The sequence below is a fragment of the Meriones unguiculatus genome, chromosome 5, assembly GCF_030254825.1.
Source record: "Meriones unguiculatus strain TT.TT164.6M chromosome 5, Bangor_MerUng_6.1, whole genome shotgun sequence".
NCBI lineage: Eukaryota > Metazoa > Chordata > Mammalia > Rodentia > Muridae > Meriones > Meriones unguiculatus.
Genome location: NC_083353.1, coordinates 8,631,627 through 8,655,934, shown reverse-complemented (window position 1 = coordinate 8,655,934; position 24,308 = coordinate 8,631,627). Strand labels below are relative to the sequence as shown.

At 39.9% G+C, this 24,308-nt stretch overlaps 1 pseudogene; it reads left to right on the top strand.

The window, feature by feature from the left end:
* The window catches only part of LOC110560726 (kinesin-like protein KIF22), a 93,330-nt pseudogene that overhangs the window by 30,784 nt on the left and 38,238 nt on the right, over positions 1-24,308 (top strand).

Sequence of the window (24,308 nt, the reverse complement as noted above, 5' to 3'; positions counted from 1 at the left end):
ACACTGAATCTTTGCTCAAACACCCTGCTTTCCACTGGATCACTTCCTCTCTGTCTCTCTGGGGAACTGTTGTGTCTATGAGGATAGACGCCATCTGAAAAGAGTGGATCTAGACTTTGCAGAACCTAAACACTCTACAGTTCATTCTCTTCCTGGCCCCCGAGTACTCAGCACTCGAGATCTACAGATCAGTCATGTCATTCCATCTAGCTTGAGAACATACAACGTAATATGTGAGTCACCACGTAAATAAATTTTTCTCAATAATAGCACCAGCCTAGACAAGGGGTCTTAAAGAAGCCTGACCATTACTCCAGCTACTAAACGCGACTTTTGATAAGAGAAATGTCAAAAAATTTGGAGGTATTTTGTAAAACTGCCACTACTTTCTTATATTCCTGTTGTTGCTTCTAACTGGATTAAATATGAGAGAAAAATGAATTTTAAAAGTAGTCATTACAATTTAGCTGTTAATTTGGCAGTTGGCCACCCTTTAGGAAACAAACCCCTCTCATAAGAGCTTCTGTTCTATCTTTGGAAATTTATTCTGAAGAAACCTTCTACACTGATCTGAACAAGAGATGCAATGTTCATCTAACTTCTCAGTACTTTCTTGTCCCAGTACTTGCTGCATTAGTGCTATCACCCACACCCTCTTACTCTACATGTCTGCCATGTTCAAAGTCACTGTGATGGGTGGGAACAGTTGTGCTCTGCAGTGTTTAGTTTTACACTGGAAACAAATGCCTTTTTTTACTGGCAGACTTGATGTTGCATACCACTCTCTGCTTGTTCCCTATCCCTACCATGACAAGCCGATCCAGCCTGCTTGCTTCCCCTGAGAGAGAAGCAGGTACAGGTTTCTTTGTTCAGATATATCCAAAAACATCCTATGTTTCCTGTAAGTTTTCCCAACTCTACTTCACCACGCTTCACAGTCTTATGGATTTACTTAGGGTGGGAGACAGAGAAGGAAGCCAACAGGATCTATATTTGTAAAAGCTCATTGCAATTTCCTTTAAAATTCTTAGTCTTTGTCAGGATTTGGAGGTAGGTGATGGTGATGGAATTGAATCAGGAATTGTCTGATAGACCTTTAAAGTTCTGCATGGATATGTCTAGCACTTATCTTTAAAATATATGGAAAATATCTCAGTTATTTTTCTGAGTTTCATGGCATAAGCTATCAGTCTGAGACATGGTCCTAAAATTTATATTATAATATGTAATTATGATGTCTCCAAAATTATATTTTGTACACAAAAGTGCTTTTAGAAGTAAGCATTAATATTGCATCAGTTTTACTATTTTAAATGGGTATTATGGTTGGTATTGTCAATTCGACACAACATTAGAATGCCCTGGGATGAGAGTGTGCTTGAGGGTTGGTTGAGATCAGGTTGGCCTGTCAATATGTCTGCCAAGGATAGTCTTGATCTTTATGGGCAAAAAGAGGGCAGCACCATTCCCTGCTTTTGTGCCCCAGACTGTATAGAGAGCAAGCTGACTGTTAGGCATGTGTGTAATCCTATCTCTGCCTTGGGCTGGTATGCCATATGACTGGCTGCTTCAAATTTCTGCCACCTTGATTTTTCCATAAGAGTGGGATGTATCCTCTAACTATGAGCTAACTTAAGCCTTCTCTCCCCTAAGATGCTCTGTGTCAGGACATGCTCATCATGGCAACATAAGTGAAAGCAGAACAGTAGAAAAGCCAGAAAACATAGTCAGAGGGAGTCCTGTAGCTAGAGCTTTACTGGAACATGCTCCCAGGAATGATGAACCCGAAAGCTAGTCCTAAAATGATGACCAGAACAGGAAGTCAAATACTGAAGCAAAAGCAATTGGAGGAATTTACCTCAGGGCTGAAATTTACTACAGATTTGTCTAAAGCTAAAAGAAAATGAAGACTTTGTGTTTGCTTCCTTACTCCTCACTGGGCCAACATGCTCCTTATGGGTGAGTCAGTACCTACAAAAGGACTCAATTAATAATGATAGCCAAGAAGATCTTGTCTCACCCCTGAAAACTAGCTCTGTGCATATTTCTGATAAGGGGTTGCATTGTTTATGACAAAAACTGAGATCCCAATGGGGACAAAGCAAAAATCTTCAGCCTAGTCTAGAAAAGATACACCATGATTATTGTGAAAATCAAGATGGTAAATAAAAATCTATAAATAACTAGAGATATGATTCAGCAGTTTCAAGCACTTGCTGACCCAACTTAAGTTACCCATGTACGGCAGCTAACATCTACCTATAACTCTAGTAATCATTGTAAAATATGAAGTAGTAACAATATGAAATGCTGATAAGGATGTAGAAAGTATAACTTGTTTATACATTTTTTTTAGAAATTCAAGACAACAGAGCTGTTCTAGAAAATACTATGGAAATGTCTTATAAAATAAAACATGCACTTATCATGTAACTCAGCAATATAACTAGTGGGTTAAGCAATGGAAATTTAAGTCCACACTGAAGCCTACAAACATTGTAAAATGTTTACAGAGCTTTATGTATAAGAGCCTCAAAACTTGGAAATAATCCAAGGGCTATCTGTGGGAGAATATTTATATAAACTGGCCAACCTATATGGTGGAATGCTTCCACTAAACATAAGATACACTATTTGCGAGTGCTTGAACTGAACTCAGTGACATTTTACTAAAAGAAAAAAAAATCCTTAAAATATTGTGTGCATTATTTTGTTAAATGGACATAGACTCAAACTCCTTTCTAAAAACTTATCTTTAATATTCATAAGTTAGTACAGCTCATAGCTCTCATCAACTAATCCCCTTTTGCACTGTATGTCAGTGAATTCAGAAACCCACAACGTATCAGAATGTAGAGAATAAGAGACTGTGGACCCATCAGTCCTAATCATAGTATCTATGTCATTCCCTCTACAGATCCTGGAAAATAACATGGAAGAGGTGCAGAAAGATGGTAAGAGTTACAGGTTGTCTGAGAACTCTGAAAATGAGCACCTTTTGGATGGGAGAAGACCATCGCCTTCAGGAGCTGACACCACAGGTAAGTCTTGTGGAAAAATGTGCACAAAATCAAACCCATTGATATTCTAGTTTGAACTGGAGAGTGGCTCACTAAATCCAACACCTAGATTATGAGCTAATGCCCACTGGAGAAGAAAGAACAATTTTCTTCATGAATGTGGTCTCTGATATGTTGTTTGTATTTCAATATGTGGTCTCACACCTGTATGTAAGTGTGAGCTCAACACTAAGTGGACTCAGTGGATTAAAAAGGCAGAACATCAAAGCTGAGAGAGGTGGGAGTCTGGGAAGACATGATCAGAATATATTACGTACATATAAGACATTATAAAAGTAAATAAAATATGTTAAAATGTTACTTTTTCTATAGGATGGTGCAGATCGTTTTAAAATCATACACAATATACATAGATTTTAAGAAATAATTCTTTGACTAATTACTATTGAACTTTCACAAATGAATGCTTTCTATTGAATTTTCATGTGTTATCATTTTAGCATTTTCAGATGATAGTACATTTCGGTAATTGACCAGATGGCCCCTGGGTACCTGGAAGCGGCATGCATGTTTGGACACATGTAATTCCAGATAATTCTGTATTATTAGAAAAACTAGAAATATTAAGGGATGATGGATGCATCTAAATGTTAAGGGGATGCTTCAAGATAAAGAAACTTTTTTGTTTTTTATTTTATTTTATTTTTTAAAAAGCAGTTACAGTTTATGAACTTTGTATCCCAGCTGTAGGCCCCTCCCTCATTCCCTTTCAATCCCACCCTCCTTGCCTCATCACCTCCCTGCCACTTTCCATGTCCACTGATAGGGGAGGTCTTCCTTTCCTTCCATCTGACCCTAGCTTATCAGGTTTCTTCAGGACTGGCTGCAATGTCCACCTCTGTGGCCTAGCAAGGCTGCTCCTCCTTTTGGTGGGGCGGGGGGAGGTCAAAGAGCCTGCCATTGAGTTCATGTCAGAAATAATCTCTGTTCCCTCTTAGGGTACCCACTTGGATATTAAGGTAGCATGGGCTACATCAGAGCAGGGGTTCTCGGTTATATCCATACATGGTCTTTGGTTGGAAATATGGTCTCAGAAAAGATCCCTGTGCCTAGATATATTAGGTCTTTGTGGAGCATCTATACTCTCCAGGTCATACTAACTCCCCCTTCTTTTATATGATTCACTGCACTCTGCTGAAGGTTTGGTTATGAGTCTCAGCATCTGCTTTGATACATTGCTAGGTAAAGTCTTTCAGAGGCCTTCTGTGGTAAGCTACTGTCCTGTTATTTGTTTTCTCCTACTTCCAATGTCCATTGTATTTGTCTTTCTAAGTGAGGATTGATCATCTTACCCTGGGTCCTCCTTCTTTTTTATCTTCTTTAGGTGTACATATTTTAGTATGTTTATCTTATCTTATTGGTCTAGTACCCACTTATATAATTTTCTGCTTCTGGGACACCTCACTAAGGATGATCTTTTCTAGATCCCACCATTTGCCTGCAAATTTCATGATTTCCTTGTTTTTAATTGCTGAGTAGTATTCCATTGTGTAAAAAATACCACAATTTCTGTATCCATTCCTCCGCTGAGAGGCATCTGGGCTGTTTCCAGCTTCTGGCTATTACAAATAAGGCTGTTACAAACATGGTTGAGCAAATGTCCTTGTTGTGTACTTGAGCAAATTTTGGATATATGCCTAGGAGTGATATAGCTGGGTCTTGAGGAAGCACTATTCCTGATTGTCAGAGAAAGCGCCAGATTGATTTTCAAAGTGTTTGTACCAGTTTACATTCCCACCAGCAATAGAGGAGGGTTCCCCTTTCTCCACAACCTCTCCAGCATGTGTTGTCATTTGAGTTTTCATCTTAGCCATTCTGATGGGTGTAAGGTGAAATCTCAAGGTCATTTTAACTTGCATCTCTCTGATGACTAAGGACATTGACCATCTCTTTAAGTATTTTTCTGCCATTCTATATTCCTCTACAGAGAATTCTCTGTTTAGCTCGGTATCCCATTTTTTTAATTGAATTACGTGATTTATTGCTTTTTAACTTCTTTAGTTCTTTATATATCCTGGAAATCAGCCCTCTGTCAGATATAGGGTTGGTGAAGATCCTTTCCCAGTCTGTAGGCTGTCCTTTTGTTCTGACGCCAATGTCTTGCTTTACAGAAGCTTTTAATTTTCATGAGGTCCCATTTATTGATTGTTGCTCTTAGAACCTGTGCTGTTGGTGTTCTGTTTAGGGAGTTGCCAGTGAGTTCTAGGTTCTTCCTGACTTTTTCTTCTAACTGTTTTAGTGTATCTGGTATTATTTTTTGTTGTTGTTGTTGTTGCCATCTTTTATTTTATTGTATGATAATTATTTTTTATTTTTTATTATTAGTTACATTTTATTAACTCTGTATCCCAGCTGTATCCCACTCCTTCATTCCCTCCCAAACCCTCCGTCCTTCCTTTCCTCCCTCCCTCATCTCCTCCCTGCCTCTTTCCAAGTCCACTGCTTAGGGAGGACCTCCGACCCCTTCATCTGACCCGGTTTTATTAGGAATCTTCAGGACTGGCTGCAAAGTCCTCCTCTGTGGCCTAGCAGGACTGTTCCTCCCTTGGGGATGGGGAGATCAAAGAGCCTGCCATTGAGTTTCTGTCAGAAATAGTCCCTGTTCCCCTTACTACCAAAAACCACTTGGATACTGAGCTACCACAGGCTACATCCAAACAGAGGTTCTATGTTATATCCATACATGGTCCTTGGTTGGAGAAACAATCTCATATAAGACTCCTGGGCTCAGATATATTTGGTCCTTGTGGAACACCTATCCTCTCCACTTCATACTAACTCCCCTTCTTTCATATGATCACCTGCACTCTGCAGAAGGTTTGGTTATAAGTCATAGTATATGCTTTGATACACTGTTAGGTAGAGTCTTTCAGAGGCCTTCTGTGGTAGGCTCCTGTCCTGTTACTTGCTTTCTCCTTCATCCAATGTGCATCGCATTTGTCTTTCTAAGTGAGGATTGATCATCTTACCCCGGGTCCTCTTTCTTGTTTATCTTCTTTAGGTGTACATATTTCATCATGTTTATCATATCTTATAGATCTATATGAGTGAGTATATACCATGTGTGTCTTTCTCCTTCAGGAATACCTCACTCAGAATGATCTTTTCTAGATCCCAGGATTTGCCTGCAAATTTCATGATTTCCCCATTTTTGATTGCTGAGTAGTATTCCATTGTGTAAAACTACCACAATATCTGTATTCATTCCTCCGTTGATGGACATCTGGGTTGTTTCCAGGTTCTGGCTATTACATATAAAGCTGATACAAACATGATTGAGCAAATGTCCTTGTCATGTACTTGAGCAAATTTTGGGTATATCCCTAGGAGTGGTATAGCTGGGTCTTGAGGAAGCACTATTCCTAATTGTCAGAGAAAGCACCAGATTGACTTCCAAAGTGGTTGTACCAGTTTACATTCCCACCAGCAATAGAGGAGGGTTCCCTTTTCTCCACAAACTTTCCAGCATGTGTTGTCACTTGAGTTTTTGATCTTGGCCATTCTGATGGGTATAAGGTGAACTCTCAGGCTTGTTTTGATTTGTAAGTACCTGATGGCTAAGGATGTTGAGCATCTCTTTAAGTATTTCTCTGCCATTCTATATTCCTCTACAGAGAATGCTCTGTTTAGCTCCATACCCTATTTTTTAATTGGATTATGTGATTTATTGCTTTTTAACTTCTTTAGTTCTTTATATATGCTAGATATCAGCCCTCTGTCACATATACGGTTGGTGAAGATTTTTTCCAGTCTGTAGGCTGTCCTTTTGTTCTGAAGACAGTGTCTTTTGCTTTACAAAAGCTTTTCATTTTCATGAGGTCTCATTTATTGATTGTTGCTCTTAGAACCTGTGCTGTTGGTGTTCTGTTCAGGAAATTGTCCCTTGTGCTGATGAGGTCTAGGTTCTTCCCCACTTTTTCTTCTAACTGATTTAGAGTATCTGGTTTTATGTTGAGGTCTTTGATCCACTTGGACTTTAGTTTTGTGCAGGGTGATAAATATGGACCTATTTTTACTTTTCTGCATGTAGACATCCAGTTGTATCAACACCATTTGTTGAAGATGCTGTCTTTTTTTTCCATTGAATGGAATTGGCTTCTTTGTCAAATATCGAGTATTCATAGGTGTGTGGATTTATTTCTGGGTCTTCTATTCGGTTCCATTGATCCTCCTTTCTGTTTCTATGCAATACCATGTAGTTTTTATTACTATTGCTCTGTAGTACAGCTTGAGATCAGGGATGGAGATACCTCCAGATGATCTATTGTTGTACGGGATCGTTTTGGAGATTCTGGATTTTTTGTTTCTCCACATGAAGCTGAGAATCTTTTTTTTCAAGGTTTGTAAAGAATTGAGTTGGTATTTTGATGGGAATTGCATTGAATCTGTAGATTGCTTTTGTTTCACTATGCTAATCCAGCATGGGAGATCTTTCCATCTTCTGATATCTTCTTCAATTTCTTTCTTCAGGGACTCAAAGTTATTTTCAAACAGGTCTTTCATTTGCTTGGTTAAAGTCACCCCAAGGTACTTTATGTTATTAGTGGCTATTGTGAAGGGTTGTTTCCTTGATTTCTTTCTCAGCCTTTTTGTCTTTGGTATACAGGAGGGCTTCTGATTTTTTTGAGTTGATTTTGTATCCTGCCACTTTGCTGAAGGTATTTATCAGCTGAAGGAGTTCTCTGGTTGAATTTTTGGGGTTGCTCATGTATACTATCATATAGTCCATGAGTAGTAACACTTTGACTTTTTCTTTTCCAATTCCTTGATCTCCTTTAGTTGTCTTATTGTTTTAGCTAGGACTTCAAGTACTGTGTTGAATAGATATGAAGAGAGTGGGCAGCCTTGTCTTGTTCCTGATTTCAGTGGGATTGATTTAAGTTTCTCTACATTGATTTTTGATGTTGGCTATAGGCTTGCTCTATATTGTTTTTACTATATTTAGGTATGTGCCTTGTATTCATGATCTCTCCAAGACTTTAAACTTGAATGGGTGTTGGACTTTGTCAAATGCTTTTTCAGCATCTATGGAGATGATCATGTGGTTTTTCTCTTTCAGTTTGTTTATGTGGTAGATTACATTGATGGATTTCTGTATGTTGAACCACACTTGCATATCTGGGATGAAGCCTACTTGATCATGATGGATGATATCTTTGATGTGTTCTTGGATTCAGTTAGCAAGGATGTTATTGAGTATTTTTGCAGCAAAGTTCATAAGAGAGATAGGTCTGAAGTTCTCTTTTTTTTGTTGTTTTTTTTTTTGTGGTTTAGGTATCAAGGTGACTGTGGCTTCATAGAAAGAGTTTGGTAATGTTCCTTCTGTTTCTATTTTGTGGAATAGTTTGAAAGAATTGGAGTTAGCTCTTCTTTGAATGTCTGGTAGAATTCTGCACTGAATCCATCTGACCCAGGGCTTTTTTTTTTTTTTTTTTTGGAAGGGAGACTGTTGATGACTGCTTCTATTACCTTGGGGGATATAGAACTATTCAATCTTTCTACCTGATCACCTGATCTTGACTTAATTTTGGTAGACGGAATTTATCTAGAAAATTGTCCATTTATTTTAGATTTTTGAATTTTGTGGCATATAGACTTTTGAAGTAAGTCCTAATGATTGCTTGGATTTCCTCACTGTCTGTAATTATATCCCCCTTTTCATTTCTGATTTTGCTGATTTGGATAGTTTCTCTCTGCCTTTTAGTTAGTTTGGCTAAGGGTTTGTCTATATTGTTGATTTTCTCAAAGAACCAGCTCTTGGTTTCATTGATTCTTTGAATACTTTTATTTGTTTCTAATTGATTGATTTCTGCCCTGAATTTGATTATTTCCAGCCGTCTGCTCCTCTTGGGTGTATCTGCTTCTTTTTTTTCTAGGGTTTTCAGTTGGTCCATTAAGTTGCTTGTATGAGATGTCACAAATTTCTTCTTGAAGGCATTTAGTGCTATGAATTTTCCTCTGAGCACTGCTTTCATTGTGTGCCATAAATTAAGGTATCTTGTACCTTCACTTTCATTGAATTATAGGAAGTCTTTAATTTCTTTCTTTATTTCTTTCTTAACCCAGCTGTCATTGAGCAGCAAGTTGTTTAGTTTCCATGTGCTTGTAGCCTTTTTTTTTTCTAATTCCATCGTTCTTGAGGTGCAGCTTGAGTCCATGGTGATCAGATAGAATACAGGGGATTATTTCAATCCTCTTGTATCTGTTGAGGCTTGCTTTGTAACCAACTATATGGTCTATTTTGGAGAAGGTTCCATGAAGTGCTGAAAAGAAGGTATACTCTTTTGAGTTTGGGTGGAAAGTTCTGTAGACATCTATTAGTTCCATTTGATTTAGGACCTCTGTAAGTGCCTTTATTTCTTTATTAGACTTCTGTGTAGATGATCTGTCCTATGGTGAAAGTAGGGTGTTGAAGTCTCCCACTATTAAGGTGTTTGGATCGATGTGTGATTTGAGTTTTAATAATGTTTCCTTTATGAATGTAGGTGTTCTTGTAATTGGGGCATAGACGTTCAGAATTGTGATATCATCTTGGTGGATTTTTCCTTTGATGACAATGTCGTGCTCCTCCACATCTTTTTTGATTAATTGTGGTTGAAAGTCTACTTTATTAGATATTAGGATAGCTACCCCAGCTTGTGTTTTGTGTCCATTTGCTTGAAAGACGTTTTTCCAGCCCTTTACTCTAAGGCAGTGTTTGTCTTTGTTGCAGAGGTGCGTTTCTTGGATGCAGCAGAATGTTGAATCCTGTTTCCTCACCCATTCTGTTAGTCTGTGTCTTTTTATTGGGGAGTTGAGCCCATTGATGTTGATAGATAATAGTGACCAATGAACATTAGTTCCTTTTTTATTGAAGTCTGAGGTCATACTGTGTTCCATTTCTTGTTTTTTTTGTTTTGTTTTGTTGTGTTTAGAGATATTATCTCTATGTTATGGTGTTTGGGTGAAGTTGTTTTCATTGGATTGGAGTTTTCCTTCTAGTATCTTCTGTAAGGCTGATTTGTTCTGTAGATATTGCATAAATTTAGCTTTGTCATGGAATATTTTGTTTTCTCTATGTATGTTGATTGAAAGCTTTGCTGGGTATGGTAGTCTGGGTTGGCATCTATGGTCTCTTAAAGTCTGCATGACACCTGCCCAGGCCCTTCTGCCTTTCATAGTTTCTGATGAGAAGTCCGGTGTGATTCTGATAGGTCTACCTTCATATGTTACTTGGCCTTTTTCCCTTGCTGCTTTAGTATCTTTTCTTTGTTCTGTAGATTAGTGTTTTGACTATGTTGTGACATGATGTGTTTCTTTTCTAGTCTAGTCCATTTGGTGTTCTGTAGGCCTCTTGTATATTTATGGACATCTTTTTCTTTAAGTTGGGAAAATTTTCTTCTATGATTTTCTTGAAAATATTTCCTGGACCTTGGAGCCTGGAGTCTTCTTTTTCATCAATTCCTATTTTTCTTAGATTTTGTCTTTTCATGGCATCCTAGATTTCTTGGATATTTTGTGTTTGGGACTTTTCTGATTTTACTTTTTCTTTGAGAGAAATATCAAATTCTGCGAGTATATCTTCAGCACCAGAGATCCTCTCTTCCATCTCTTGTATTCTGTTGGTGATGCTTACCTTTGTGGTTCCTGATCATTTCTCCAAGTTCTCTAGTTCCAGGGTTTTCTCAGTTTGTGTTTTCTTTATTGATTCTAATTCTGTTTTCATGCCTTGCACCATTTCCTTCATCTGTTTGAATGTGGATTCCTGTCTCTCTACGATAGTCTCTAATTTTATTTTTCTTTTCTTTTTTTTTTTTTTTTTTTTGTTCATGTCTTCTCTATATGCCACTAATTGTATCTCTACTTGTGTACTTGTGTCAATATTTGTTTGGCCATATTTGCCTGTGTTTCTTTTTTTTTTTTTTTCTTCCCAATACAGTTTATTCAGGAACCTTGAACAGTCTTCTGACCCTGGGGAAAGCCAGCCCACAGCTTAAATAGCCTCTGGGTTGCCAACCCCAGCGTGCCATGTGGGCAATGCAGATAGGTCCACATACATGGGAGCAAGCCAGATCCTCAGCCTTAGCCAAATGTGGAATTGTTCGTGACAGAGAGCACTCACCATCGGGAAGGTGGAAGGCAGGAAACCAGCTCCATCTTTAAGGTGCGGCATTACGAAGCTCTCTACAGTTCCCCATTTTTGTTTTAGACGCATCAGGCAAGAGTAGAGGTCTGATCTCTGATATTAGAAATAAATTGGGACTTTGTACCAATGTTCATTTAGGTGTCATCCACCCAAAGAGCATCAGACCCGTCTGATACCTTTTTCTCAGAGGCGGGACCTGGGGCACCAACCCGCATGCAATCAGACATGCTCTTCTCTGGGTCGAAAGTGGCTGACCCAGAGTGCAGTGCTTAGCCTCGCATCCTGAGCATAACATTTTAGCTTTTTATGGTAGCCAACCATGCTTGGGGAGACTGTCCTGCTTCAATGGCTGTAAAGGCCTGAATGGTCATGGCTGCATTACGCTGTTGTGAGACTCTAATCTTGCATATACACCACAGGCAAACTAAGGAGACCAACACCAGAAGGCCTGCTAACACTCCCATGCCAGCCCATTCCTTCAGATGATTCATGGCTGCAGCAATCCATGATGATAATCCTGTGGCTAATCCTGTGTCCACGCTGGTAGAATTTGCTGTAACAATGGCCACTCTCAGCTGCTCCATCATAGTATCGAATTCTTCAGTCCAATTACCTAAAATATAGCTAGACAATTGTTTAATCAGATTTGCAGCACGGGAAAAATTCTCATATTGTATGCTAGTGACACAAAGTCCAGCATACTTCCATTGACAGCCAAGTTGAGCAATTTGCCATAGGGTATCAATTTGCTCCTGCACGAGGTCAATCCTCTGATTGAACACCATCAAGTCTCCATTTAGTTGATCATTAATTCCTTTTTGTACATCTAAAGCATGAGCTACATTGGCTATAAGATTATTTAGGGTCTGAGCAGTCTGCATAGTATGACTCATGGCTAATGCTGCAGTGGTAGCTCCAACAGCCACCAATGAGATGGCAGTAACAATGGCGGCTGTAATGCCAAGATCTCTTTTCTGTCTGAAAAGAATCATAGCGTGAGGGGCATCAATGGGCACAGGCACCCAGCGAGGCATGCGAGTAACCAGGGCATACCTAAATTCACTAGCATTCCAGCATTGGGCAAAAAGCAAGTATCATTACCACAATTACTTGGCTCTATCTGGGTAACAATGAATAAAAATAGGGGATATAAACAAACAGGTGTGGACTTATAGGAAATATTAGGAGAAGACTTAACCCCCTCGTTGGAACATCCTGCATCAGTTCTAGAAGTAGCAGTGGTGGTGTCCGAGGTCTGAGTAGGTTCAGGAGACCATTGCCCCCAGGGGCGAGATGTGCTCCATGTAAATTGACTAACTCCATGTTTTCCTCCACTTTTGAAAGTCATTTAAGGTTCTTAAATTATCTTTTCTTTTTTTCTTCTTTTTTAAATTTTTCATCAATTACACTTTATTCATTCTGCAACCCCCCATGAGTCCCTCCCTCCTCCCCTCCCAATCCCACCCTCCCTCCTTCCTCTGCGTGCATGCCACTCCCCAAGTCCACTGATAGGGGAGGTTCTCCTCTCCTTTCTGATCTTAGTCCATCAGTTCACATCAAAAGTGGCTGCATTGTCCTCTACTATGGCCTGGTAAGGCTGCTCCCCCACAGGAGGAGGTGATCAAAGAGCAGGCCAGTCAGATTATGTCAGAGGCAGTCCCTCTTCACATTACTATGTAACCCACTTGGAGACTGAGCTTCCATGGGCTACATCTGTGCAGGGGTTCTGGGTTATCTCCATGAATAGTCCTTGGTTGGAGTATGAGTCTCTGGGAAGTTCCTTCCCTGTGTTCAAATTTTCTTGTTCTGTTGCTCTCCTTGTGGAGACACTGTCCTCTCCAGCTCTTATTATTTCCCAGTTCTTACATAAAATTCCATTCACTCTGCCCATCAGTTGCCCATCAGGCTCAGCATCTGCTTTGATAGTCTGTAGGGCAGAGGCTTTCAGAGGCCCTCTGTGGGAGGTTTCTAGGTTGTTTCCTGTTTTCTTCATTTTCTAATGTCCATCCTCTTTGCCTTTCAGGATGGGGATTGACCGTTTTAGGTAGGGTCCTCTCTCTTGCTTAGTTTCTTTAGATGCACAGGTTTTAGTGGGTTTGTCCTATGTTATATGTCTATATGAGTGAGTATATACCTTGTGTGTCTTTTTGCTTCTGGGACAACTCACTCAGGATGATCCTTTCCAGATCCCACCATTTATCTGCAAATTTCATGATTTCCTTATTTTTCATTGCTGAGTAATATTCCATTGTATAGATGTACCACAATTTCTGCATCCATTCTTCAGTTGAGGGGCATCTGGGTTGTTTCCAGCTTCTGGCTATTACAAATAAAGCTGCTACAAACATGGTTGAGCAAATGTCCTTTTTGTGTACTTGAGCCTCTTTTGGATATATGCCCAGGAGTGGTATAGCTGGATCTTGAGGAAGCGCTATTCCTAGTTGTCTGTGAAAGTGCCAGATTGATTTCCAGAGTGGTTGTACAAGTTTACATTCCCACCAGCAGTGGAGAAGGGTTCCCCTTTCTCCACAACCTCTCCAGCATGTGTTGTCACTTGAGTTTTTCATCTTGGCCATTCTGATGGGTGTAAGGTGAAATCTCAGGGTTGTTTTGATTTGCATTTCTCTAATGGCTAATGAGGTTGAACATTTCTTTAAGTGCTTCTCTGCCATTCGATATGCCTCTGTCGAGAATTATTTATTTAGCTCTGTTCCCCATTTTTTAAGTGGATTACTTGGTTTGCTGCTTTTCAGCTTCTTTAGTTCTTTATATATACTGAATATGAGTCCTCTGTCAGATAAAGGGTTGGTGAAGATTCTTTCCCAATCTGTAGGCAGTCGTTTTGTTTTGATGACGGTGTCCTTTGCTTTGTAGAAGCTTTTCAGTTTCATGAGGTCCCATTTATTGATTATTGCTCTTAGAGCCTGTGCTGTTGGTGTTCTGTTCAGGAAGTTTTCTCCTGTACCAATGAGTTCTAGGGTATTCCCCACATTTTTTTCAAGCCGATATAATGTGTCTGGTTCTATGTTGAGGTCTTTGATCCACTTGGACTTCAGTTTTATGCAGGGTGATGAGTATGGATCTATTTTCATTTTTCTACATGTAGACCTCCAGTTGGACCAGCACCATTTGTTGAAGATGCTATCTTTTTTCCATTGAATGGTTTTGGCGTCTTTGTCAAAGATCAGGTGTCCATAAGTGTATGGGTTTATTTCTGAGTCCTCTTTTCAGTTCCATTGATCCACCATTCTGTTTCTATGCCAGTACCATGCAGTTTTTAAAACTGTTGCTCTATAGTACAACTTAAGATCAGGGATGGAGATACCTCCAGAAGATCTTTTATTGTAGAGGATTGTTTTAGCAACTCTGGGTTTCTTGTTATTCCATGTGAAGTTGAGAATTTTTCTTTCCAGGTCTGAAAAGAATTGTGTTGGTAATTTGATGGGCATTGCATTGAATCTGTAGACTGCTTTTGGTAAGATGGCCATTTTTACTATGTTAATCTTGCCAAGCCATGAGCATGGGAGATCTTTCCATCTTCTCATATCTTCTTCTAATTCTTTCTTCAGAGATTTGAATTTTTTTTCATACAAGTCTTTGACTTCCTTGGTTAGGGTTACTCCGAGGTACCTTATGTCATTTGTGGCTATTGTGAAGGGTGTTGTTTCCCTAATGTCTTTCTCAGCCCTTTTGTCTTTTGTATACAGGAGGGCTACTGATTTTTTTGAGTTAATTTTGTATCCGGCCACTTTGCTGAAGGTGTTTATCAGCTGTAGGAGTTCCCTGGTAGAGTTTTTGGGGTCACTCACGTATACTATCATATCATCTGCAAATAGTGATAATTTGACTTCTTCCTTTCCAATTTGTATCCCCTTGAGCTCCTTCAACTGTCTTATTGCCCTAGGAAGGACTTCCAGAACTATGTTGAAGAGATATGGAGAGAGTGGGCAGCCTTGTCTTGTCCCTGATTTCAGTGGGATTGCTTTAAGTTTCTCTCCGTTCAGTTTGATGTTGGCTATAGGCTTGCTGTATATCGCCTTTACTATGTTTAGATATGTGCCTTGTATCCCTGATCTCTCCAATACTTTGAACATGAATGGATGTTGGATTTTGTCAAAGGTTTTTTCAGCATCTAGGGAGATTATCATGTGTTTTTTTTCTTTCAGTTTGTTAATATGGTGGATCACATTGATGGATTTCCGTATATTGAACCACCCCTGCATACCTGGGATGAAGCCTACTTGGTCATGGTAGTTGATATCTTTGATGTTTTCTTGCATTCGGTTTGCGAGTATTTTGTTGAGTAATTTTGCATCAGTGTTCATAAGAGAGATTGGCCTGAAGTTCTGTTTTTTTGTTGGGTCTTTGTGGGATTTAGATACCAAGGTGACTGTGGCTTCATAGAATGAATTTGGTATTGTTGCTTCTGTTTCGATTTTGTGGAATAGTTTGAAGAGAATTGGAGTTAGCTCTTTTTTGAATGTCTGGTAGAATTCTGCGCTGAAACCATCAGGTCCTGGGCTTTTTTTGGATGGGAGACTTTCAATGACTGCTTCTGTTTCCTTGGAAAATATAGGACTATTTAATTGATTTACCAGGTACTGATTTAGCTCTGGTAAGTGGAATCGATCAAGAAAATTGTCCATTTCATTTAATTTTCAAATTTTGTTGCGTATAGACTTTTGAAGTAAGTCCTAATGATTGCTTGGATTTCCTCAGTGTCTGTAGTTATGTCCCCCTTTTCATTTCTGATTTTGTTGTTTTGGATGGTGTCTCACTGCCTTTTAGTTAGCTTGGCTAAGGGTTTGTCTATCTTGTTGATTTTCTCAACGAACCAGCTCTTGGTTTCATTGATTCTTTGAATTGTTTTATTTGTTTCTAATTGATTGATTTCAGCCCTGAGTTTGATTATTTCCAGCTGTCTGCTCCTTCTTGGTGTGTCTGCTTCTTCTTTTTCTAGGGTTTTTAAGTGAGCCATTAAGTTGCTTGAATGTGCTGTCTCAAATTTCTTCTTGAAGACACTTAGTGCTATCATCTTTCCTCTTAGCACTGCCTTCATTGTGTCCCACAAGTTTGGGTATGTTGTGTCTTCATTTTCATTGAGTTTTCTAGGAAGATTTTAATTTCTTTCTTTATTTCTTCCCTGACCCAGCTGTTATTTAGTAGCAAGTTGTTCAGTTTCCATGTGCGTGTAGGCTTTTTGCTATTTCTGTTCTTGTTGAAGTCTGACTTTATTCCATGGTGATCAGACAAGATACAAGGGATTATTTCAATCTTCTTGTATCTGTTGAGGCTTGCTTTGTGACCAACTATGTGGTCTATTTTGGAGAAGGTTCTATGAGGTGCTGAGAAGAAGGTAAATTCTTTTGTGTTTGGATGTAAGGTTCTGTAAATGTCTGTTAGGTCCATTTGATTCATGACCTCTGTTAGAGATATTGTTTCTTTGTTTAATTTCTGTTTTGTTGATCTGTCCTTTGTTGAGAGTGGGGTGTTGAAATTTCCCACTATTAGTGTGTGGGGATCTATGTGTGGTTTAAGTTTTATCAATGTTTATTTCATAAATGTGGGTGCCCTTGTATTTGGGGCATAGATGTTCAGAACTGTGATGTCTTCTTGGTGGAATTTTCCCTTGATGAGTATGAAGTGTCCTTCCCCATCTCTTTTGATTAATTTTGGTTGAAAGTTTATTTTATCAGATATTAGAATGGCTACTCCTGCTTGCTTCTTGCATCCATTTGCTTGAAAAGCTGTCTTCCATCCCTTTACCCTCAGGTAATGTCTATCTTTGTGTCTTAGGTGTGTTTCTTGTATGCAACAGATTGCTGGGTTTTGTTTACGTATCCATTCTGTTAATCTGTGTCTTTTTATTGGAGAGTTGAGTCCATTGATATTGAGAGAGATTAATGACCAATGGCTGTTAGATCCTTTGAATTTGATGTTGGCTGTGGTCATACGGTTGTGTGCTTGGTTGCTTTTTGTTTTACTGTAGTGGGGTTATTTATTTCCTGTGTTTTCTTGAATGTAGCTAGTTTTCTTGGGTTGTATTTTCCCTTCCAGTGTCTTCTGTAATGCTGGATTTGTATGTAGGTATTGTTGAAATTTGTTTTTGTCATTGAATATCTTGTTTTCTCTGTCTATGAGGACTGAGAGTTTTGCAGGGTATAGTAGCCTGGGCTGACATCTGTGTTCTCTTAGGGTCTGCATGATATCCGTCCAGGCCCTTGTGGCTTTCATAGTCTCTGTTGAAAAGTCAGGTGTGATTCTAATGGGTTTGCCATTATATGTTACTTGGCCTTTTTCTCTTGCAGCTGTTAGTATTTTTTCTTTGTTCTGTATACTTATGGGTTACTTACAGGAACAAAGGTTTCTTTGTTCTGTATACTTACAGGAACATCTGTCGTTCCTGCTTTCTATCCTAAGTTCTTTCTCTCCACAATTTCTTCCATTTGTGTTTTTTTTTTTTTTTTAATTTTTCCAATTCTATCTTCAGGTCTTGAGCTATTTTGTTGATTATTATGTGGCAGGAGGATTTTCTTTTCTGGTATAATTTATTGGGTGTTCTATAGGCCTCTTGTATTCTTATTGGCCTTTCCTTTAAGTTGGGGAAATTTTCTTCAATGATTTTGTTGAAAATATTTTCTGGGCCTTTGTGCAGGGAATCTTCTTTTTCCTCTATTCCTATTATTCTTAGGTTTTGTCTTTTTATGTTGTCTTGAATTTCTTGGACGGTCTGTGTCAGGAATTTTTTAGATTTAACTTTTTCTTTGACAGATACATCTATTTCTTCCATTGTATCTTCCACACCCGAGATTCTTTCTTCCATTTCTTGTAGCCTATTGGTTATGCTAACCTCTGTAGTTCCTGCTTTCTTTCCTAAGTTCTTTCTCTCCACAATTTCTTCTATTTGTGTTTTTTTTTTTTTAATTTTTCCAATTCTATCTTCAGGTCTTGAGCTATTTTGTTTGTTTCCTTCCCCTGTCTGACTGTATTTTCATGTTTTTCCATCAATTTCTTCAGCTGTTTGTTTGAACAATCCACTGTTTTATTTCATTCAGTGATTTAAGCATTTCCTCTCTAAAGGCCACAAACTGTTTGGCTGCAGCTTCTTCTATTTCTTTTCGTATTTTATTTGTTTCCTCTGTTATCATCTTCGTGAGCATAGATGTTAGGTCGTCTCCTTGAATTTCATTTATGCTGGGGTGTCTAGGGCTATTTGCCCCTGGATAACTGGGTTCTGAAGATGCCATAATGCTCTGGCTTTTGTTGGTTGAACTTTTATGCTGTCCTCTACTCATTGGGCTATCTTAGTTGTTTGAATTTAGTTTCTGGTTGTTCCTGGACTGTTGTAGTGGAGAGAATCCCTTTGGCAGGAAGATGGCTTTTCCTGAAGGAAGCCTTCCCAGCTTTTTGGGTATAGTCCCTGGATATCTGGTGTTTTTCAGGAGTTGCTACAGTTCACCTCAGGCATAGAGACCTGGGTGGTAACTGTGGTCCTGATTAGTCAAGAGGGCTTTCCTCTCACTGGGAGAAGTCCTGGAGACAGCTGCCCTCCTTCTGGGTTTCTTGCTGTAAATTTAGTGATCAGCTGCTATAACTTGTGTGTCCCGTGCTTTGGTCAGTTTTGTTAGGGATAACTGGTTGCCCCTTGGAGCAGTATCTGGGGGTTGATCTCAGGGTTCCCGGTCTTTTGTAGGTCTGAGGTTGGGGCTCTGTGCCCCAGAACCCAAGAGGTAAACTGTGGCGGGTGAGTACTGCTCTGGTGTCTTGGGGCACACAGTTCTGTCTGTAAGGAGTAGTTGGTACAAAGCAGGCCTCTGGGCTGGTGGAGCTTGCGCCCACCTGCTAGTCTGTGGGAGCTGAGTTACGAATCACTCTGTGCTCCCTCTTTGGGCCCAGATCTGTGATGGCTGGCCGTACTCACCTGTTTGCGCTCTGCAGTCTGCTAGACTTTCCCTAGGTGACCCCAGCAGCACGGTTTCTTCCTTCTCTGTGGGGTCTTCTCCGGACAGGGGTTCCCAGTCCCTGTTGTACTGGGGCACGCAGCTTGTCTGTACCGCTGAGCTGAGGGAGCAGCTCCCCGCACGCGGCAGGAGCTCAGCTGTGATGATGGCATGCAACCGCCGTCCCAGAGACCTTCCGGGGAAAGACTGGGTGACCCGAGATCAGACCCGCAACCTTGCTTCCCTTTGGGGTCCCCCCGGGACTGGGACTCCCAGCCTCAGGCACCCTTGTGCCCACGGATCAGCCTGGGAAAGTGATGGGGACACGCAGGCTTAAGGCACCAGCCCGGAGGCCCAAAGCCCGTGCCACCCAGGATCTCTTCCAGGTTCTGGCTGGGCAGCCAAGAGTGGACCCGACAGATTCCCACACAGTGGGAACCTCCCCTCATCTGGGAAACACGACCGCTGTGGTTTCAAGGCCCAGAGTTCAGTCTCCTGGTCGCTGCACGGAGAGTGCTGTCCTGCTTCTCAGACAGTGCTCTCCCGGCGCCGCCATCTTGGCTCCCCCTTGCTTGTGTTTCTTTAAGAATTTTGTCCATTTCCTCTTTCTTTGGCCTCCAATTGACTGGCCAAATCTTTGATAGATTTGTTCATATCCTCTTTAACTGTCTAAATTTGCTGGCTATTGCTCTGAGAGAATTGTTTGTTTCCTCTTTATGAGCCTCAAATAATTGGGCAAACATAGCTCGAAAGTCATTTTCTTGTGCTTCTGATGCATTAGAGTATCCATCAATTTTGGGGGTTGCTGGTGAAGTCATGATGTCCTGATTTATGTTGGATGTATTCTTTTGCCTACCAATGGCCATTGGCTTATCTGAAACCTTCCCTGTTTGTTTCTGGATTCTGCAGTTCAGACTAGTAATTTCTCTCTCTGGCGTCTGGAGAGTTCTTCAGGAAGTTGAGAGAGATCCCGTGGCCTCAGTGTGTGCATTGGTGCACTATCTGTACCTGTGGGAGGAAAGTACCCAGGAGCAAAAGGGCAAATGCAGGTGTGCGCGCACGTGTGTGTGTGTGTGTGTGTGTGTGTGTGTGTGTGTGTAAGTGTGCGTGAAAGTGTGTCTCAAGGGACAGAGTGATAGAGAATGTTGAACCCTTGAGTGTGTTGGAGGGGCACTGCCTTGCAGGCTTCTAGGTGGTTATTTGTGCATGCACTGTATATTTAGCAGGAGCTAGTGATGGTTGCCTGCAATTTCTGGCATTAACTGCCTTAACTCCTCAGTTGGACCCTCAGAGCAGGGGCTTCAATGTCCCAAGTGACCCTTTGTTTCCCACAGTGAATATGTGGGTGAAAGGGGTCCGATGCCTAGCTTTTGTTTTAGAAGGACCCTGGATCTGGGGCTCTGCAGACACTCAAGGACACTCACCCTCACACAGGTCACATCTGCAGGGATCAGGGTATCCGGGCACTCTGCTCTCTGTTTTGGCCCTGCTTGGTCTTATGCAGGAGGACTGACGAGCTCCGCCAGCTCAGTGCTGCTGCAGCTGTCAGGTTAGAAAGTCCTGCTGCAGGTGGAGACTGGGATGCCAGTCCAGATGACTTCTGGGAAGTCCTGGGGGCCCTCCACTATGCTCTCCAAGCCTAGGAGGCCTGGCACTTGGAGTTCCTAGCTTATATGTAGAGTCTGCTGGGCTTTGGTGAGTTTATAGCATAACATCTGTCACTGAGGGTTTGTGCAGGCCATGCAGTCAGTGGCTGAGAGACCCTGTCGTGCCAGTATGGTGGCTAGCAGACCTGGGACCCTGGGAGGATGATCCAGCGGGTCTGGAACTCCAAGACCAGAGTCCCAGACCAGTACCGCTGGCAGTTGCCAGTAAGGGGCTAGGGGCTCTGTCTTAGCTGTTGCAGACCCCTGGCGGTTAGCTCTGAGCTAAGAATCTCAGTGAGCCAGCTGTGCAGAGGAGGAGGGAGGTCTGTGAAAGAGGAGTGCTGGGAGATCAAAGGATTGTTTCTCTCCTTCCCCAAACAAGTCCCTGGGTGACCTGAGACCAAAGTTCTCACCTCGTGCAATGTTCCCTGTAGTTTAGAAAACCTCTCTGTCATTTCCCTGGCTTCAGAAGTCCTTCCACTCACCCACTCACTCATAAGTTTTCTAATTATGATATCATCTGAAAATGCTAAAATGATAACACAGATAAATTTGTTTTTCTGAAAGTTCAATAGTAATTAATCAATGAATAACTGATTCTTAAAATTTGCTCTTATTACAATAATATGCATTAGTGTGCACCAGTAAGCTGAGCTAACAGAATGATGAGTTTGGTTAAAATGAAATAAGTGAAGAGATGGCACATTATTAAATGTCCTGGCTGCTCTTGAAACGATTTTGGTTCCTGGCACTCAGGGCAGTCAGCTCACGACTGCCTGTAACTCCAGCTCCAGAGAGGCTGATAGCATTCCCTGGCCCCCATAGGCATGTTCACACAGGTGGCACACACACTCGCACATACATTCACTCATACACAGACATGCCTTCACATGAAGAAAAACAACATTTTAAAAAGATTAAATAAATGATATTTTGAAAAGTAGTAAAGATGTTTTAATTGCTGGTCCACCATGTTAAAAAGCTAAAATAGTTAAGTAAGCCCCAAATGAAATAAAAAAAATATGCACATATATTTCTGTTGTAATTTAAAGTTTAGAAAAACAATATCACTATGTAGTTACTGTGATTTATTTAAATTTTAACATTGTCTTACATCTTATCTTTTGCTTTCATTTTATGGTCATGGACATGCACTTTTAAGACTCTATGGGATTACAAATTTAAATAAAATCATCATGAATAATTTGATTCAACATTAGTATCCATGAGAATTTGCTAAAATGTTCCCTTCTCTATCCATGTTTGATGACTTTTATTATAGTGCAGTCATATCCTCCTGGGAACATTTTAACACAGCCAGAAAAAGTTGAACTGTTTCATGGGATTATAGTATAATAAATCACCAGGGGTCCAATTTTGTATTGTAAAACTATAACAAATATTTAATGCTAATTTGATAAGCATGCCATAAACTATACTACAAAATAATTTTATATGAAATGACTGCAACCAAGATATAAAACGTGTGACCAATATATTTACAAAAGAAAAGAGACTCATAATCAGTATAATATATTGTAAGAGAGTGAAGCTTTATTATTATAAATCTCTAAGGGAAGCAATGCACTGAAAGGAATTTTTGTAAGTAGAGTTTCTTTGGCTGAGGGACAGCTCAGATGTTGGGAATATTTGCTGCTCATACAGAGGACCCCAGTTCATTTTTCAGCACCCACATCAGGCAGCTCATAACCACTCAAGATTCCAGGTTCAGTGATTCTCATAATCTCCTCTGTCTTCCATGGATACATGCATGCTTATGGTGCACATAACCACTTACAGAAATGAAAACTAAAAATATATGCTTCAATAAATCAAATCACTTTCTACATCATGAATCAATGAGTAACTCTAAAAACAATTATATTGAATGATTTTTATGCACACACAAACATATATGGATTTCCTTTAGCTTTGTGATTTTATACGAAGACTTGACTTGGTGCATACAAGAGGATCAAAGTGCAGACACATGTGCAAAGATGAATAGACAGAAGCATTTGCCTATTCTCATTTAATTGGGATTTTCTAATTAAAAAAAATGTTTTTTCGTGCTTTTTCACTGAATGAAGCTAAAGTCCTAGAGCAACTATTAAGCCTAAAATTAACCCTTCTTTCTTTTAATATATTGGTACCATATATGTACTGATGTACTGATAATTTTGAGTTAGAGATGACAAATGTAGTTTCTGAAAACCCAAATAAACAAACTACACAAATTAAGAACAAGATTCTGAACTTACATTTTAAAAAGGAAACTGACAATGTAAAATTTTTTATTAAAAAAATAAAAGGGTTGGAGAGATGGCTCAGCAGATTAGAATACCTGCTACACTTGTACAAAGCATGAGTTAGGCTTCTAGTACCTACATTTGATAACACACAATTGCCTACTCTAGCTCTAGTGCCTGATGTCCTCTTTTGTTCTCCCAGTCCATTTGCATGTACACACACACGCATTACAAATAAAAATAAAATGAAATTTTTAATGTCTATATATATTTGATTTCTGAGACCGGGTAAATTGCCAAAAAAGAAAATTGTTTGTGATAGATATAGAGCAATTGCAACCAGATCTCAAGGCAGAAGAATAAGATAGAACCAAGCTCCTTAATCACCTTCATAAGTATTAAAGAGAGCAGTTGTCTCACGCTGTATTGTAGAAGGTTGTTCAAATGATCTTTTTGTTATTTCATGTATAATATAAAACCCCAAATTTACTCTTATGATCTCAGAGAGGGGTCAAAATTAACATGACAATTATAACAAAATAATAGAATAGGTTTTCAATTTATAAACTTCCTGAATATTTGATATTACCATGAATCCCTCTCTAACCACTAACCATGATTTTCTTCCTTAGTAGATCCAGGCACCTGGAATCCACTTTCTCAGCTTTCCATTTCCACTAAGTCTCACTGATGCTGTTAGAAATATTATTCTGAATATATCGGAACTTCCAAGATGGCAGCAGCTAGTGTGCAGATTAGCTGAAGGAGAGAGGACCCGCAACGCGGAAATTGGTGAATGAAGGGGCTGATCAACCCAGAACAGAGTTATGTAGACTTCCAAGAAGAAAGAGACTAACCATGATCTGAGTCCATCTAGAATCAGGTCACAGCAGACTACTCCGGGAGGAGACACCCTGAGAGGTGATCCCGAGGCACTTCCTGGCACCCAAAACCCTACTCCTTCTTCAGAGAAATGGTTGCTGAAACAGGATCCAACATTCTGTTGCATCCAAGAAACACACCTATGCAACAAAGATAAACATTACCTCAGAGTAAAGGGCTGGAAAACTTTTTTTCAAGCAAATGGTTCCAGAAAACAAGCTGTAGTAACCATCCTAATATCTAATAAAATAGACTTTCAACCCAAGTTAATCAAAAAAGATAAGGAGGGCCACTATATCCTCAATAAAGGAAAATTCCACCAGGAGGACATCACAATCTTGAATAACTATGCCCCAAATACAAGAGCACCTACATTCATAAATGAA